The following is a 13,072-nucleotide window of genomic DNA, read 5'->3' on the forward strand; positions in this document are numbered from 1 at the left end:
TTTCATTGTTTGAGGTCTTACATTTAGGCCTTTAATCCATTTTGATTTGATTTTTGTATATGGTGAGAGGGAAGGGTCTAGTTTTATTCTTCTGCATATGGATATCCAGTTTTCCCTTCACCATTTATTGAAGAGGCTGTCCTTTCCACAACATACGTTCTTGGCAACTTTGTTGAAGATGAGTTCACTGTAGGTATATGGATTTGTTTCTAGGTTCTCTGTTCTGTTCCATTGCTCTATGTGTCTGTTTTTATGCCAGTACCATGCTGTTTGGATTACTATAGCTCTGTAGTATAATTTGAAGTCAGATAATATGATTCATCCAGTTTTGTTCATTTTACTCAGAATAACTTTGGTTATTGTGGATCTTTTGTGATTCCATGTAAATTTTAGGATAGTTATTTCTATTTTTGTGAAGAATGTCATTAGTATTTTGATAGAGATTTCATTGAACCTGTAGACTGCTTTAGATAGTATGGAAATTTTAACAATACTGATTCTTATAATCCATTAACATGGAATATATTTTTATTTTTTATGTCTGCTTCCATTTCTTTCATCGATCTTTTATAGTTTTCATTGTAGAGATCTTTTACTTCTTTAGTAAGGTTAATTTCTGGGTATTTTATTTTATTTGCAGTGATTTAAATTGAATTACTTTCTTTTTTAATTTTATTATTATTATACTTTAAGTTTTAGGGTACATGTGCACAATGTGCAGGTTTGTTACATATGTATACATGTGCCATGTTGGTGTGTTGCACCCATCAACTCGTCATTTAGCGTTAGGTATATCTCCTAATGCTATCCCTCCCCTTCCTTCCACCCCAAAACAGTCCCCGGTGTGTGATGTTCCCCTTCCTGTGTCCATGTGCTCTCATTGTTCAATTCCCACCTATGAGTGTTTTCAGATTGTTCACTGCTGGCATATAGAAATACTACTGATTTTTGTATGTTGATTTTATATCCTGCAACTTTGCTGAATTTTTTTATCAGTTCTAATTTTTTTTAGTGAAATCCTTAGGTTTTTCCAAATATAAGATCATATTATCTGCAAACAGGGATAATATGGGCAGGTCCAGAAATATCATCCAAGAACCAAGGCCTAGAATTGGGGACCCCAAGAGCCCACTTAGTACCCTGCCGCTTTGTGCCTGAGCTGGTACCTAAGTTGCAAGACAAAGTGCTTTTTACCTTTACTTCTTTTCTTAAGCAGAAGTCTCTCCCTGTAGCCCCACAGCTGGGAGTGTCCTGGGTCACACTTGAAGCCAGCCTGTCTCTGAGTCTTACCCAAGACCCTGAGCAAGTACTGCCTGAGTACCACTGCTACTGATTATTTAGGGCCCAAGGGCTCCTTAGTCAGCAGGTGAGGAATCCTGCCAGGATTGGGTTCTTCCATTCAAGGCAGGCACAGGGTATGTTTAGAAATGTCATCCCATCATTTTTTATGGCTGCATAGTATTCCGTGGTGTATATGTGCCACATTTTCTTAATCCAGTCTATCGTTGTTGGACATTTGGGTTGGTTCCAAGTCTTTGCTATTGTGAATAGTGCCGCAATAAACATATGTGTGCATGTGTCTTTATAGCAGCATGATTTATAGTCCTTTGGGTATATACCCAGTAATGGGATGGCTGGGTCAAATGGTATTTCTAGTTCTAGATCCCTGAGGAATCACCACACTGACTTCCACAATGGTTGAACCAGTTTACAGTCCCACCAACAGTGTAAAAGTGTTCCTATTTCTCCACATCCTCTCCAGCACCTGTTGTTTCCTGACTTTTTAATGATGGCCATTCTAACTGGTGTGAGATGGTATCTCACTGTGGTTTTGATTTGCATTTCTCTGATGGCCAGTGATGATGAGCATTTTTTCATGTGTTTTTTGGCTGCATAAATGTCTTCTTTTGAGAAGTGTCTGTTCATGTCCTTCACCCACTTTTTGATGGGGTTGTTTGTTTTTTTCTTGTAAATTTGTTTGAGTTCATTGTAGATTCTGGATATTAGCCCTTTGTCAGATGAGTAGGTTGCAAAAATTTTCTCCCATTCTGTAGGTTGCCTGTTCACTCTGATGGTAGTTTCTTTTGCTGTGCAGCATGTCCTTTGTAGGGACATGGATGAAACTGGAAAACATCATTCTCAGTAAACTATCACAAGGACAAAAAACCAAACACCGCATGTTCTCACTCATAGGTGGGAATTGAACAATGAGAACTCATGGACACAGGAAGGGGAACATCACACTCCGGGGACTGTTGTGGTGGGGGGGAGGGGGGAGGGACAGCATTAGGAGATATACCTAATGCTAAATGATGAGTTAATGGGTGCAGCAAACCAACATGGCACATGGATACATATGTAACAAACCTGCACATTGTGCACATGTACCCTAAAACCTAAAGTATAATAATAATTAAAAAAAAAAAAAAAGAAATGTCATCCCAGAGCTAGGACCTGGAATGAGGGCCTCATGACTCTTCCTGGTGCCCTATTCTACTGTGACTGAGCTGGTATCCAAGTTACAAGACAATTTCCTCTTTTCTCTTCCCTCTCCTCTCCTCAAGCAGAGGGAAAGAATCTCTCCCAGAGCTGCAAGCTGTGCTGCCTTGGGTTTGTGAAGGGGTGATGCAAGCACTCCCTTGGCCACCCCAGCTACTGTCTCACCAGGTTGTGTGTCCCCCAAGTGTACTGGCTCTGAGCCAAGAACAGCACCAAGACTTGCGCAGGAATTGCAGTTCTTGTGGCCTAGGCTGCCTTTCAAGTTATTTTAGGACCCCAGACCACTTTAGCCCACAGTGGTGAGGCTTGCTGGAACTCAGGTTCCCACTGCTGGGATATGCAATTCCCCAATGGCTAGGGCTGGTCTAAATGCTCCCCCTGTGGGAATTGACTGAGTTCTGCCTAGCGTTGCTTTACTCTGTGACAAAGCAACACTGAGTTTCAATGCAAAGTCCCACAGTCACTGCATTCTCCCTGCCCTAAGCAAACAGATTCTCTGTGCCACACAGCTGCTGCCAGGGGATGAGGAAGGGGAAACTCAAGACTGTCTTTCCCACTCTCTTCAGTGCTACTTCAGTGATATGAAGTCAAAACCAGATACTGTGATCATTAATCTGATTTTTGGTTCTTGACGAGCTGCTTTTTTCTGTGAATAGTTGTTCAATTGGTGTTCCTATAGAGAAGATGATCAGTGAAGATTTTTATTTGGCCATCTTGCTCTGCCTCCTTTCAACATTCACAATTTTATACTTAAACAAATATTTCTGCTGTAAATCTGAAGATGTAATGAAGCCATAGAGAGAGGAAAAAATATATAATCCTATATAACTGAACAACTTGTCTTGAGGCATTCCGGTCAAGTGAACTTTTCTTAAAATTCATTAATAGTTATAATTGGTCTATTGATATTGGAACCATGACTTAAACAAATTGGGTTTTCTCAATAATTTTATTGGATTATTTCTACTTGAAATAAAAAAATAAAACTGTCCTTGTTACAGACAAAATGAATGCCTGCACAGAACATGCCAAAATAATATATATATAGTAGTCCCCCTTATCTGCAGAGTATCCATTCCAAGAACCCCAGTGGATGCCTGAAACCATGGATAGTGCTGAATCCTACATATACTATGGGGTTTTATTGCACACATATACCTATGATAAAATTTAACTTATAAATTAGGTGCAGTCAGAAATTAATAATGATAACTAGAAATAAAGTAGAAAAATTTTACCAATATACTGTAACAAAAGTTACATGAATGTGTTCTCTCTCACTCTCTGTCAAAATAATCTCAATATTTCTAGACCATGGTCAACTGAGGGTAACTGAAACTGTGGAAAGAAAACCATGGCTAAGGAGGGGTCTACTGTGAGTAAGTTTAGAAAGGTTACAGAATGCAAGGTCTATTTACATATATTAATTGCATTTCTATGTACTAGCAACACAAAGTTGAAAAAATTTTGAAAATACAAATTGTATTAGTCAGCTTGAGCTATCAACAAAATATGCAGACTGGGTGGTTTAGAAAACAGAATTGCAACAAAAGCCAAAATTGGCAAGTGGGATCTACTTAAACTAAAGAGCTTCTGCACAACAAAAGAAACTATCATCAGAGTGAACAGGCAACCTACAGAATGGGAGAAGAAAATGTTTGCAATCTATCCATCTGATGAAGGGCTAATATCCAGAATCTACAAAAAACTTAAACAAATTTACAAGAAAAAAACAACTCTATCAAAAAGTGGGTGAAGGATATGAACAGACACTTTTCAAAAGAAGACATTTATGCGGCCAAGAAACATGTGAAAAACAGTTCATCATCACAGGTCATTAGAGAAATGCAAATCAAAACCACAATGAGATACTATCTCGCTGCAGTTAGAATGACGATTATTAAAAAGTCAGGAAACAACAGATGCTAGAGAGGATGTGGAGAAATAGGAACACTTTTACACTGTTGGTGGGAGTGTAAATGAGTTCAACCATTGTGGAAGACAGTGTGGTGATTCCTCAAGGATCTAGAACTAGAAATACCATTTGACCCAGCCATCCCATTACTGGGTATATACCCAAAGGATTATAAATCGTTCTACTATAAAGACGCATGCACTTGTATGTTTATTGCAGGACTATTCACAATAGCAAAAACTTGGAACCAACCCAAATGCCCATCAATGTTAGACTGGATAAAAAAAATGTGGCACATATACACCGTGGAATACTATGCAGCCATAAAAAAGAATGAGTTCATGTCCTTTGCAGGGACATGGATGAAGCTGTAAACTATCATTCTCAGCTAACTAACACAGGAACAAGAAAACAAACACCACATGTTCTCACTCATAAGTGGGAGTTGAACAATGAGAACATATGGGCACAGGGAGGGGAACATCACACACTGGGGCCTGTTGAGGGGTGGGGGGCAAGGGAAGGGATAGCATTAGGAGAAATACCTAATGTAGATGATGTGTTGATGGGTGCGGCAAACCACCATGGCACATGTATACCTATATAACACACCTGCACATTCTGCATGTGTATCCCAGAACTTAAAGTATAATTTAAATAAATAAATAAATAAATGCAGAATTTCATTTCTCACACTTCTGGAGGCTGGAAGTCCAAGATCAAGGTGCCAGCAGGGTTGGTTTATGGTGAAGTCTCCCTTCCTGGCCTGCAGACCTCACCTTCTTGCTGTATCCTCTCACTGCTTTTTCTCTGTGAGTGCACATATGTGTGCCTGCAGAGAGGAAAATAGAGCTCTTGTTTCTCTTCCTCTTTTTTAAGTACAGTAGTCCTACCAGATTAGAGCTTCACCCTCTGATCTCATTTAACTTCAGTTTCTTCCTTAAAGGCGCTATCTCCAAATAGAATCACATTGGGGGTTAGGGCGTCAACATATGGATTTGTTGGTAGGTACAATTCAGTACATAATGCCAGTGCATGTGGACATCTTTGGGATGGCCCTGTCTTACCTAACACAGTCTGTTCTCTGACCCCCAAAGATTCACATCCTTCTCATATATAAAGCACATTCATTCACTCTACCCCAAGGTCCCCAGAAATCTCAACCTATTATAGTATCAACTCAAAGTCTGTGATCTCATCAGTTCAGAACTCCCAAATTTTAACGTTGAAATCATCTGAATGAGTTTTGAGTAGGCCTTAGGGCATACTCCACCCAAAGCACAATTCATCTGTACTGTGGTTCTGAGAAACTGGAGAGGTAAACACAGTAGTGGGACAGGTATAGGATGACAGTTATAGACATTCTTGTTTAAAAAGGGAAAAAAATGAGTCACTAGTTCCAAACAACTTCTAAATTCAGCTGGGGAAACTGCATTAGGTTTACAGGCTTGGGAATAGTATCCTAGGGCTCTCAGGTCTGCCCTCTGGGAGTCATCCTTCTTCTTCGTGAATGACAGCTTGAGCTTGTAGCTGAGTAGTTTTATAAGCATGTTTTCTGCCTGAGAATTTTGGGGGTCTGATATGGTTTGGCTCTGTGTTCCCACCCAAATCTCATGTCAAATTGTAATCCTAACGTGTTGAATGAGAGGCTGGTGGCAGGTGATTGGATCATGGGGCTGGTTTCTAATGGTTTAGCACCATCCCCCTAGTGCTGTCTTGTGGTAGACTTCTCACAAGACCTGGTTGTTTAAAAGTGCGTAGCACCTCCCTCTTTGCTTTCTTTCTCTCCTGTCACCATGTCACAAAGAGTGCTTGCTTCCCCTTTTCCTTCTACCATGATTGTGAGGCCTCCCCATCCATGCAGAACCATGAGTCAATTAAACCTCGTTTCATTATAAATTACCCAGTCTCAGGTAGTTCTTTACAGCAGTGTGAGAATGGGCTAATACAGAGTCCAACAGCCTTTATTTGTTTCATACTCCCTCTCTCCTTTTCAGTCCAAGCTGGCAATGTTTCTACAGATATAAATTCTTAAGAATCTGTGGATCTTCTATGTATGTCATGGGAATTCATTCCATTAGACAAGTGGCTCTTCCTAGGATTCTTCTAGATACTTTCATCTCTATGTTTGGCTTCTGCTGAGAGAGCTTTGGGGTCTGTGAATCACACATTTAAGCTCTTCAAAGGGCCTTTTGTGTGACTGAATACTTACCTTTTGATCTTTCAAGTATCAGCAAGGGTTTTTCAGCCATGCTCTCAGGATGGCAGTATCTTTCTTGACAGTGAATCTCTTAATTTCAGCATTTTTTATAATCTGAATAAAGTGGCACATTTCTCCAAAGAAGATATAAAAATAACCAGTCAGTGCATGAAAAGATGCTCAACATCATTAGCTTGTAATATTATTCATCTATGAAAAGGAACGAAGTAGTGGTGCGTTCTGTACATATTACAACATGGATGAACTTTGAAAACACAATACTAACTGAAATAAGCCAGTCACAACAAAATGCATATTGTATGATTCCATCTATATTACATGTCCAGAATAGCCAAATGTTTAGAGACAGAAAGAAGAATTTTGGTTGCGAAGAGCTGAAGAGAGATGTGGAAGAATGGAGAGTGGCTGCTAATTGTTATGCTAATCTTTTGGGGGTAATGAAAATGTTCCAAATTTAGGTCAGTAATGGTGCACAACTCTGTGAACGTGCTAAAACCATTGTATTGTAGACTTTAAATGGCTAAGTTTTATGGTATGTGAATTTTATCTCTAATAAAGGTGTCAAGAAAGGAATAAACTAGGTAGGGAAACATATCAACCTATCCGCATATAATCATGTGAAGTCACAGGTGCCTAATACTGTAACTCACTAAAGCAAACAGGCTGCTGAATATATTTTAAGGTTTCAGTTTATTTCCTGGATCTAAAAGAATGGAGGTAAGGACATGAAGAGGGAATGTATACCTTTGATGTATTTGATTTAGAAGCTTAAAATAAAGCATAACTACAATTTCTTAGTTCATAAGATGTGCTGAATAATGCTGATAACTTAGTTTCTACCATTTCAATAAAAAGTATTATGTGACTAATTCTGATATTATGCTACTAGTTTTCTTAGATTATTTGAAGACATGTGAACTTGTAAGGAAAAGCTTTTAAGATAAATTAGTATCTCTGTGAGACTTTTTATAGACATAAGTCTGGAGTATAACCATAAATAATATACTTTAGTAACACGAAGACTGCATTACAAGAAAGTAAGCAAAAATACAAGCAAAGGCACAGATTTTTAAAACAAATGCTCTCTTCATTCAAAAGAAATGGACTGAACATCTGTTTGCCAGGCCCCTTAGAGACATGAAGTTGCAATTCCTAACTAAAACAGAAAAGGAAAATATCAAGCTAGCATGGGAAATAGACTTGAAAGCAAATAACTAGTTCATTGATAGTAGCTCCTGGTAGCAGAAAAGAAAGCCTGATCAACTTTGAGAAAGTAAAACACACACACACACGTTGTAAAGAGGTATTGACTGTACATTTTCTTGTAGCCCCTCTAGCATCACTCAGGTAAGATTATTTAATGCAATTCTTATCCCAACAATAGTTATTTTGTTTCTTACATTTGGGGTTGGATGATTCTAGAGAGGTTTCTTCAGAGAAATATATTTTTATGTATTTTGAGTAAATCTCACTTTTGTAAAGAGAGAGAGTGTTCCCCTGACTCACAGCTGCTGCCGCGGCTTCCTTCCGTCTCTAAGGTTTTTGTGTATGGATGAGATGTTACCATCTCAGCTCTGACCTATGGATTCATATGGTGACCAATCTGCCAGTGGGACAGTTTAATTCAGGATTAGGTCGAAATCCCCAAGGTTCATATGGTGATTTACAGACGTGCTACCTGGTTTTAAGTTTCATTGTTTCTAATCTCTTGATGGTACAGCATGATATAAATTTATTCTTTCATTATGATAAGAATCTACAAAGGAAATGGGAGTAGCACCTGCAACACACAGCATGGATTCTACCTCTTTTACTTTAAGAAAAAAGAAAGAAATATAATTGGAAGTCTTGTTCCAGCATCCACAGTGCCTGACACAGGGCACTCAATCAATAAATATGCTGGCAGAACTAAATGATGTGTTTCCTGCGTTCTCATTGAGCTTTTTCCTTGTTACTGAGCAGCATCTGTGTTAGGTCCATCACTGATGGAACAGGCTGCAGTGGTTTATTTTTAAGCAAAAGTGATCTCATTGGAATTTGTGAATTAATGGTACAGACGTTGGAAAATGGACAGCTTCTTTGATTTCCACCTGTTTTTGTGAAGTGTTGGTAAGGAAGCAAACAAATAGTATCCATTTTGTAGGAATAACATAGAAATTGTTCTAAATACAAAGAGTGCTTTACTCTGAGCCTCAGCTTGGGGGTCTGTCTCCCCTGTGAAGCTAGCCCACCATAGCCCTTGTCTCCTTTGAGTTTTGAAAACACCTAGTGCTTGACATCTGCCAACCGATTCCTCATACATCTTTGGAGGAGTCATTTAACCTCTCAGTAGCTGAGTAGCTCAATGTAACTTTCCTTCCTCCTTGTTATGGTGGGGATCAGGAGAGATCGTAAATATTGCACTCGGAAGACTATAAAGCACTTTAGAGTTGTCAGTTATTCCAAATTGCTCACAAAAGCAGAATTTTACAGAAAGTCTTGGACTCTTCCGGACAGATTTTCTTTGTTACCAAGCTGAGTTTGTCAGTAGCTCACCTCTACCTGCAGGGATTGCATGCCACTCCAGCAGCTATGCTCGGGTGATGGGATTTATTTCTAGTTTTCTGGTATTTAAAATATTTAGAGAAGGAGTTCCAAAGGGTTCTCCAGGAATTTTACTATTTAACAAATATCTGAGGAAGGGAAAGGAGGCTGAGAAATTTGCATTACACATTGGCCTTGGTAAAGAATAACTACATCACTGCAGATTTCAGCATGCCTTTACATGCTGGTGAGCTAACCAGGCCAAGTCAATTTGAAGTGCCATGGAGTTTTCTATAATATATCAAGCTAAAGGGCTGGAAGGAACTTTATTTTTCACTGATCCCCGAATTGCCTTTGGGACGAAATCCAAACAGTGAAAGCCACTGCCCCTTCTTGCGTCGCCAACTTTATGCTGCCTTCCAGTTTAAGAAGGAAGATTGAGCACAGAAATGTTCCTTGTTTTGATGGCAAAAGCATGTGGAAGTGACAGCAAAATAAATAACGAAAAACATAGCTGCAGCTGGGCATGGTAGCTCACACTTGTAATCCCAGCACTTTGGGAGGCCGAGGTGGGCGGATCACCTGAGGTCAGGAGTTCGAGACCAGCCTGGCCAATATAGTGAAACCCTGTCTCTACTAAAAATACAAAAATTAGCTGGGCTTGTTGGCAGGTGCCTGTAATCCAAGCTACTCAGGAGGCTGAGGCAGGAGAATCGTTTGAATGTGGGAGGCAGAGGTTGCAGTGAGCCAAGATTGCACCACTGCACTCCAGACTGGGTGACGGAGCAAGACTCCGTCTCAAAAAACAAACAAACAAAAGCATAGCTGCTTCTTTCTCAAAAACAAGAACAGGAGTTCTTCATATACCTGGACTGAAAGGGAAGGCATCCTCACAAGAAGGAACAGGTAAAAACCTACAGCAGAAGGGAAGGCCAAATTTCCGTCATCCTCAAGCCGTAGAGAATGAAGTCAGGCACAACAGGAGGGCTTGGAAGGTTGGTTTTCATGAGAGACCAGGGGTACATGGAGCCCATGCCTGAAAACTGGGTTCATGGTCAGAAGGCCTCAGATCATCCACTTGGGGGAAAAGGTTCCAGCCTAAATGACCACCCAAGACTTAGTTTAGGGCTGTTTCCTAGACAGAATCTCAAAACTGCCTGAGGACCACACAACCAGGGGCCCCTCAAGACCCAGAACACTTGTAAGATGGAAACTTACAACCAAGAACCACAAGGTGTCTGCAGAAAACATCCCCCTATAAAGCAGAAACCAACCCAACACACATGAAAACTAAAATCCAAAGAAATTTAAATCAGTAGGGAAAACAGAAAATGACATTTTGATTTTTAAAAGAACTATGACTATGCTAAAGAAGCATGAAACTATAAAATATGAGTAGATGATCTTGAAAAAGTTATTTAGATATATTAGATATTAAAATGCAATTATTTTAAATTTAAATCCTTAGTTGGGTAATAGAACAGTCCAGGTGTATTAAAATATTGACAAATTGGAGATTGAACTGAATAAATCATCCAAATACTCCCAAAGCCATAAAAAGATGGAAAAACTTAAGAAAAAGCCCGAGGTATGGGGATTGACCTAGAAGCTCCGGCACAGCCCAGATGGGATTCTGGAAGGAGGGGATCAAATGCTGGAGGAGCCATATTGTATGAGATAATTATTGGTAGTATTCCTGATGTGAAGAAAAGTAGCCTTTAAGCTGAAAGTATTACTGACTGTTAAGCAGAATTTTTAAAGAAAATCCACAAGTGGACATTTTTCTAATGGAATTTCAGAATATCAAGTACAATGAGAGAATCTCCCTTCCCCTGTAGCATTTCCTGTTCACATTGTCTGCCACGCCATTGCCAACACACACAATCTCCTGAAAATACTGCATTCACCGACATCTTTCTGCCCTTACGAGCCTTCCTAGCTTGAATGTTTTTCTCTCTCCTTTATCTTGGCTAGCAGCCTCTTTCCTTCAGCAAGTCCTCCTGGAATCCCTCCCACTTTCTTATTTAATAGTCTGCTTCCATATTAGCAGGACAAGCCCTGTTCCTCTCAGCACTGTCCCTGCTGTGTTCTGGTCATTCGTTCTGCTTTGGCTCCACTGCTCTGTGAGCTTGTATAAGGCCTTTCTCTTCTTCAGGGCTCAGCGTGGTTTGTGGAATGTGGCAGTCACCTGTGCCTGTCATTATCTCAGATGATTTTGGGAATGAATCAAATGATAAACCAATGAATTAGATATCAGTTAAATGTGCAAATGAGCCATCTAGGTACAGAGAGGCCAGCAGTGAGTTTCTTAAGGAGACAGAGCTAATTAAGGACAGAGTCATGTCCTGGCTTGAATGGAGCACTTTTAATAGCATATATCATAATACCTCCACCACATACTTTCCCTATATAGAAGTCTTAAGTGTTTTAAAAATATCTTTAAAAAAACAAATAAAATTACAGTTTTTAAAGTAAAATACATGTATAAAAAGAAAGATTTTCAGAAAGTGAATACATGGCCTTTTCATCTTTTATTTCCAAAGTTCGTTTAAATGGCAGTCTTACATGTTTTTTCTTATGAGACACATAGATACCTTAAGTTGCGTGGCTAGAATCATTCTTGAATAGTGAAGTTTAATCAGATAAAATGTAAATTTCAACATGATTATTATTTTCTGACCATGTACTTAAGAATGTCTCAGGAAGTTTTAGACTTCTTAATTGCAAGATCAGAGTGTAACTTTATTAGATCAATGTCTAGTAATTTTTAAAATTCTCATTTATTGTCGTGTATATGGAAGTGCATCATGTTTGAAGCCATGTGCCTTTTCCTGAGGCTGCTTCAGCCACACCTAGAAAGCTCCTAGAGAGAAGAAACAACTTGGTTTGGTTTAATGTGCTATGTTCAGCACCCGGGATAGCTCCATATACAGTCATGTCTCACAATTAAGGCCACCTTGAGTCACACCATTCTGTAATTTTCAAAAGACTGCTACACACAGTAACCCTGTATGATATTCAAGAGATCAATCAATGCACAAAGGAATACATGACTTTTCTGACAATTTCAGTAATTTGTTAACATCCAGACCCAAAAGGAAGAAACCAAAAGTGACGTAATAAAACTCATGCAATGTACTAGGGTCCTAGAAGCTTTGAAGATTTTATTTAGAGATTGTTTATTCCAATTTGTTTGTGTAATCCTAACAAAATTTCTTTCTGTTTTTCTAACCTGCCGCAGAGTTTAAAACAGAAAATTAAAAGAGGCAAATGGTTCTGTCAAGGTCAAGAACAATAACAGTCCAAAAAGTGTAACAGCCAGAAATTGAAACAAGAAACAGACATACCCACCAGACATTGAAATACAAAAACCCACATATCTAGAGCCATTGAATGTGGAATGCACACAGACATATGCACCTCAATTAGCACCAGGATCACCCCACATAGCAGCACAACAGGAAACTGTTGAAATGAGAACTGGGAGTCTTTGAAAAACATGTGCAATGATATTTAGCATCTTCTATTTAAGAGGGCAGGGAAGTAAATAAGCATCCTAGGTAGCTAATGGTCATCAGATATGGTCAAGTCAATATACAGAGGAGTTTCTTATTAGTATCACAGAAGTGAAGGTGGTGGAATGGACTGACCTATAGGCTCACAGGTCAGGCATGCTGACAGCCCTGTGTCTTTTCAAAGTCAATAAGTGGATTTTTGTGCCTCTAATGGAGAGAGCTGCTTCTGAGGAGGAGCAAAAACTCTAGAAGCTTTGACCTCTGGAAATACAGGATAAAAGCTCTCAGATTTTTAAAGTCTCACCCACTGATGCCATTAACTGAACATCTCATCTTGGGATGAACATTAGTTGAGTGTGTTCCCAGGCTTATCCCAAGTGCTTTCTCCTAAGCCTTGTA

General features: G+C 39.3%; 1 protein-coding gene across 5 annotated transcripts in view; it reads left to right on the forward strand.

Annotated features, from left to right (window-relative positions):
* DPP6 (dipeptidyl peptidase like 6) overlaps positions 1-13,072 on the forward strand; it is a 1,054,804-nt gene that overhangs the window by 597,752 nt on the left and 443,980 nt on the right. The gene's annotated exons all lie outside the window — the stretch shown is intronic.

This window comes from Hylobates moloch, unplaced genomic scaffold, assembly GCF_009828535.3.
Source record: "Hylobates moloch isolate HMO894 unplaced genomic scaffold, HMol_V3 SCAFFOLD_1, whole genome shotgun sequence".
NCBI classification, from domain to species: Eukaryota; Metazoa; Chordata; class Mammalia; order Primates; family Hylobatidae; genus Hylobates; species Hylobates moloch.